Raw genomic sequence first — 6,889 nt, forward strand, 5'->3', positions numbered from 1 at the left:
ATCTTCATTGATATATTTACGTACAGGGAAACTGAGGCTGCAAGAACTCGGAAACATTCGAATTTGAGCATTTTGTACAAAAAGATTATTTGACAAAATGTGAGCAAATGAGAGAGACTCATTATCAAAACTTTGATTTTCTTATGTGTTTTTGCTTTCACCTTAAATACAATAAAACACATTAAAAACAAAAGTTTGTTATCAGCATTCAAAGTGAAAACAGAACCTATGGCAAATAAGTAAAAACGCTTTATTTTGGTAAAGGAAATGCATCTTATAATCGAAATTATATGTTATTGATTCAAAGGATTCATACCCGTTTTGGAAATTCGTAAAATATACATGGTGATTCATTAACAGTGAGACAACTGAAAGCTGGAGATATTACACGCTAAATGGGGATGATTGGAGAAAATGCGCCTTATACGAAGGTTGATAGTTTCAGATATATACAAGGTGTTGAAAGTTAAAATTTTAATTAATTTTTTGCCGTTAGTCTGAAAATATCTAGGTTAGATAGTTGAAAATTTGTAAAGTTATGTTTTTTAGGTGACGAATTATGTGTTCCAAAAATGTAAATACACTTGGTTTGTTTCGTTTTTAATTTCCCATATGTCCAAATTTAAAAATAGTGTTCGTTAAATAGATTTTTCTCGAAAACAGCTTGAGATATCCAAATGAAACAAGAATACATAAATAATGGAAAAATGATTGCTTTTTCAAAGTTTGCTTCAAATTTCATTGAGGCTTACAGGGTAAAAAGTTGTTAACTATGAATTCTGTAAAATTGATCGTAAGTGGTGTCCTTTATTAGCAACACTGAAACTGCAAAACGTATCTTATTTATTACCTAAAAAACGTAACTTCATAAATTTTCAAACGTCTAACCTAGATATTTTCAGAATAATAGCAAAAAAATAATTAAAGTTTTAACTTTCAATACCCTGTATATCCGAAACTATCAACTTTCGGATAAGACATATTTTCTCCAATCGTCAATATTTGACGTATAGTATCTGCAGTTTTCGGTTATTCAATTGTTAATGAATCACCCTGTAGGTAACTTAAATTTAATTTACTATTATTGTAGTTATAATAAATGTAGTTAGACTTTTTTAAGAGGTTTTACTCCGTTTGGTATTTACCTAACCAAAAACTTGTTTCATTATCGTTATTAAGTTGGAATAATGAATTGTACCATTCGAATGAGGACATTCAGATAATTTCATTTGTAAATAATGTTTTTTTTTGTTAATACCTTTGAAGCAACTTATCTACCTATTAATATAAGATTTTGTTTGAATTGGGGTCTTTTATTTTCTATAATTTATATATTTATGGAAATTTATATGTATAATTTATTTTCTTTGAACGCCTTTTAAAATTTGTTTAGTGACTTACAGATTAATAATAGAAGTTTAGAAGAATACTCGCAGAAGAATATATGATTTTCAGAACCTGAAATATTCTTATTAAAATCTCAAATCTCCGATTTGAAACTGTTATTTACCTGTAATTGAAATTCTCTATTCATACAAGTATTGAAGAACGGGTATCCTACCACTTGGGCCATTTGTTGAATCAAAAGCAAATAGGCTTTTCGGTTCTTTACATCCCATGTGTACCATGGAACCTCTAAAGCCAAATTATATATTGCTAAAAACTAAAGATATATTAGACCTGGTATACCATCAAATTTGGAAATTAAATGTACCCTGTTCTCGTGGGCTTGGGCAGAGAAGCTCAATATTTCTACAAAAATCAGGCATACTGGCATCAACATTGCTGCTCGTAGTTGTTTCTCTGTGATCTAATTAACGTGCAATAAAGATTTTTGCGTGTGTTAAAAAAAAAAACTTACAGCCACCCACAACCCAGTAAAACATAAAAAAATACCAGAAATTCCTATTAGTAGAGTAGTAATGCTAACTCTCAAACCTGTTATCATCTCTTGATGAAAGCTAAAAGACATTATCATCTTTTTTTCACGAATTTTAAGGACCATATATGAACACTGTGTTTATTTTATTTTGGTACACTTTTAATCGACTGTAAAATCATTATTTTTTGCGATAGAGGTGTCATTCAAAAACGAGCTTAAATGTTTTTTTTCCAAAGTTTTATGTCTATATGGCCTCCAGGTGGTCCCGACCTCACACTATGCGACTTTTTTTATAGAGTAATTTCAAAAATATTGTTTATAAGTCTCTTTTTAATTGCATTAATGAGTTATAAATTCGTATTAAGTATGTAATACGTCAAGTGAAAAATAATAGAGAAATTTTGTTAAAAGTTAAAGAACGTTGGTTAAACAGTATACAATGCGCATTGAAAAACAAGATCGGCATATAGAGTAATATTTCTAACTTAATTTTTAATTTTTCTTGTTAGTAAACTAATACTTGTTTAATTTCGAATTTATATATGTCTGTTAATCTGCCTTAATTATTATATAAAATATTAAACTAATTATATTAAATATCTTTACTGTTTAAAATTGCTTATTTCTTATCGAAAAATTATTGTTAATTGAGCTAGAGAATTAACCCTGACATATTTATATGGCACATGTTTGAAATCAGAACAACATATATTGAAAAATACCAAAATATAAGGATGTCTCATTTGAAAAGAAATAAAGTTATGTGACAGCTTGAAAATCGAACACGATAGAAAAAAATCTAAAATTGCGACGTAAAACTTTGAAAAACCATTTAACTTCGTTTTTGACTGACTCCTGTTTCTCCAGAAATAATGATTTTTACAATCGATTAAAAGTGTATCAAAATAAAATTAATACAATGTACCTTAAAATTTGAGTATGTCTCTGAATCACAAGGCGCAAATTCCTCCATATATAGCGTTGGTAATATCCATCTGAGACAGAACCACAGTCAATCATTACAATGTCTTCTATGGGAATTACCCCTAAATCTATAAAAAGAACATTTTCAAGAAAATTAATATTTTTAATATGATTTTTTCTTCACCTTTAACACACTTCATTAGCATAAAAACCTGAATCTGCAGATGCCAGCTGAAATACATAAATTGAAGAATGCAAGAAAAACACATAGTAAAAATTGGAACCAAAAAAGAGGGCAGACAAATAATGTAAAAAGGTTCTAAGTAGGGCATATATTTTCCCATTAAAATGACGCTGTAATCGGCAATTCGCAAGAACTTTGGGGTGGTAAAATAGGGGATGAAGAACACAGCTAAAATTGCAAGGGCTATTAGCCAGAAAACCTCTAGAATTCGAGTGACTTTGAAAATTCCTTCTTGCAAGTCTAATCCGGCCCTGTCTAATCGCCAGTAATTTCTTCTGATGGATTTGGTCAGATTTTCAATATCCATTAGAAAGGTGAGGCATGTCAATGAAATGGAAAACTAATGTCAAAAATTATAGCGGTGATCTTCATCAGTATACTTACATAGAAGTAAACTGAGGCAGCAAGGACTCGGACAGGTTCAAATTTGGGCATACTGAAAAAAGAGATTATTTGGAAAAATGTAAGGAAAATAGAGATAATCAATGCAGACAATTTAGTCTTCTTCTGAATTCTTTCTGTTAAGTTAAATATCATAAAACACATTAAAAGCAACGGTTCGTTGTTAGCCGCTGATGTCAAAGTGGAACTCATAGTAAATGTTTTAGGAATGTTTTATTTCGGTCAAGAAAATACATCTCTTAATTGAAATTAAATATTGTTTACTCCAAAGATCAATTTTTTTCCTGGTTATTAGTAAAATATAAATAAAATTCGCTGTTGTTCTGTTTGTAATAAATGTAGCTGGACCTTTTGTTAGTTTAACCAAAACAAAATTAAAATAATGCGTTCTACCATCGAAGTTAAACATTGTTTGTTCAATGGGTTAATTTCCGTCTTACAAATTAATAAAATATAAATTAAATTTGCGGTTTTTGAGTTTTATTGATTTCAGCAACCAGAAACTAGTTTTATGATTATTATTAACATAAAATAATAAATTATAAAGTTTGAATGAGAATGTTGAAATAATATTGTGATTATAATTAATATTTTTTAAACAACGTATTGAAGATTATTTATGATCTTATTAATTTGTGTATGCAATGATATCGTTTTGTTTTCGTATTTTTTATGTATTGAAATTCATCGTTTATTTTCTTCGAGGATCTTTGAAAATTTGTTTAGTGGCCTGATTTGTGTCTTTAAAGCTCACAAATTTGTCTTAAAATAGGCACTTTTTTATGATGGCCTTATTGATATTTCATAGGACCGTACTTCTCTATTAGGCAGGGGTGGGCACTTATTAAATACCGACATTACGGTTAGTTTAGGTTTCAGGTTCATTTTTCACCTAATGGGGACTTGAATGATTTAAGGATTCTATTGGAGCAAGTGAAGGATATACATACTTACCAACAATAGAAAAGGGGCAATAGTCGGCGGAAACCGCAATGCCAAGACACTTATCATTGGATCCAACTGTATGAATGAGAGAAAAACTCCTGGAAGTCTGGATGACTAAGGACAAACTGGTTGTATTAAACAAGAGAAGTATGCCTACCTTTTGTACATCCAGGTGGTCGTCGGTGATAGATTTTACAGCGGCAACAAAACACCAAACACTTAATATTAAAAACTGGAGAGTAGAGGTCGCGCAGAAAGACTTAAGTTATCATAGGTCTATAAAATAGGATGTGTCCTCGGAACAAAGAAGCTTTTCAAAAATCATCAAGACAAAATATTCTTAGAATAGTCCAGGGAATAACTCCTTGAATTTTTGCCGTACATTTAATAGACACCCTGTATACTAAATCCAGGAACAAGGAAAATAATCGGGAAAAAACCGAGGAATATGATAGGAACTACAAGAAGGCAATCATCAAATTATGAACAATTGAGAGCAGGAAGTATAAATGCTAGCAACAGCTTTGCGAAGAGCTTAGCAAAAATCCTTGGGGAACTGCTTACTAAATAACCGTGGAGAGGATGAGAATGCGGAACCAAAGCAGGATATCGCAGGAGGAAATGAAAGCGCAGATCTCAAAGCTGTTCCCGAGGAAAGATAGAATCCATTGGCAACGGATGGGGATAAACCGTGGAGAGATAGGGATGTTCATTGAGGAAGACCTGAAGTACTAGAACAGCTCGAAAACTAAAAGGCCCCAGACGCAGCTGTATAAGGGAGAATATCGACGATTCCCTGAGGATATTCAATACATGCCTGAAGGCATAGCGGTTTCTTAAGATATGGAACGTATGCAGAATGGTTGTGTTAGAAAAACCCAAGCGGATGAAGGATTCGGTAGACCTACCTTGATAGTTAATTTTGTGGAAAAGATAATGGACATCCTCATCAAAAATAGGCTTGCCCGGAAAGCGGAATGGAAAAGCATGATAGGGCATGACCAGTATGGTTTTGTCAAGGTCAAATCCACGCTTGATGCAATCAAGAGGATCCAACAGTGTGCGAAGAAGATCAACTCGAGGACTAGTCAGCATAGAGCTTTATGTGCCAAGGTAATGGGGGATATCAAAAACGCTTTCAACTCCACGCCATGGGGTAGGATAGTAGATGCGCTCAAAAAGGAAAATATCAGTGGATATCTCACAAACACTGAAATGTTGTACCTATCAGATAAGAAAATTATGTAGTCCCAGTGGAGAGAGGATGAGTTTGACGTGCGGGGTTCCGCGTTAGGTACTGCGGAACATATTGTACAACGCAGTCTTGGAGAGCAGAATGGGGAGAGATGTAAGACTGGTAGCGTATGCAGATGATCTTCCAGTTATTGTGAGGGGAACAGACAGGAAAAGCCTGGAGGGAGCGGTAAATGTGACGATGCGAGTCGCATTAAAGGAACTGGGAGAGATGGGTCTTGAGAGAGTCCGAGGAGAAATCCGAGGTGATCGTGTTGCCCCGAAGGAGAGTGAGATAAATCGGTATTGAGATGGAAGGAAACCAGGTGTGTCGCGGTGAATCGGCAGATACTTAGAAGTGGTACTAGACAGGGACTTAAGGATGACGAAGCACGTGAATTATATTACAGAGAAAGCCCACTAAAGGATTATTTTTTTTTAGTAGAATAACTCCAAAAATTGGGAGGCCCTCGAGTATGGAAAAGAGACTGATAACATGTACGATGCAGTCGTCGATCCTATTTTTCAACGTAAGTTACTGCATGTCTCAGATCATGACGGGACATAGATGTTTTGCATCGAACCTGAAGAGAATTGAAAAGCCTAAGTCGGATGAGTGCTGCTATAGCGTGCGACATAGCGAAACACACCAGGTTTGAATATCAAGAATTCGGAGTCTGAGGGAAACGTTTCGTCCAGAATCGGGAGAATTCAAGAAGGGTACCTTAGGGAAGCTGTTGCTCGCGAAAGAGAGAGATTAGAGGGAAGTGTCGGAAGTGGTAGGATCAGATCTCAAAATCATATTCTCAGACTTGTTCACAGAAAATAACCTCAAACGCTTTAAAAAAGTCCTCAGAAACATTATAAAAATTGGCCTTAAAATAGCTTGGAAATAAGATATCGAAGTCGCCCCCATATCTCAGATACTGAAAGATGTACCATACATATTACCATCCAGTATCGCAGGCTCGTGAAAAGAATTAATTAATTCGAACTATTTTTTTAAACATTTCTCCACCGATATCCGGAAATTCAAAATTAAAGTTAAAAATGACGCGAAGAAGGTATATCCTCCGAGACGACTAATCTGCGCTACCTTTTGCTAGACACATATAAAATGGCTAAAAGTGATTTGTTATGGGTACTTTATTCATTCATGATCAATAATACAATTTTTTTGACGATCGTGTGGTAAAGTCTCTTTACCGCACTCGTTTGCAGGATAAAAGTAGCGTGTGTTGTAAAAGGTTTTTCGCATT

The sequence above is a fragment of the Euwallacea similis genome, chromosome 30, assembly GCF_039881205.1.
Source record: "Euwallacea similis isolate ESF13 chromosome 30, ESF131.1, whole genome shotgun sequence".
Taxonomy (NCBI): domain Eukaryota; kingdom Metazoa; phylum Arthropoda; class Insecta; order Coleoptera; family Curculionidae; genus Euwallacea; species Euwallacea similis.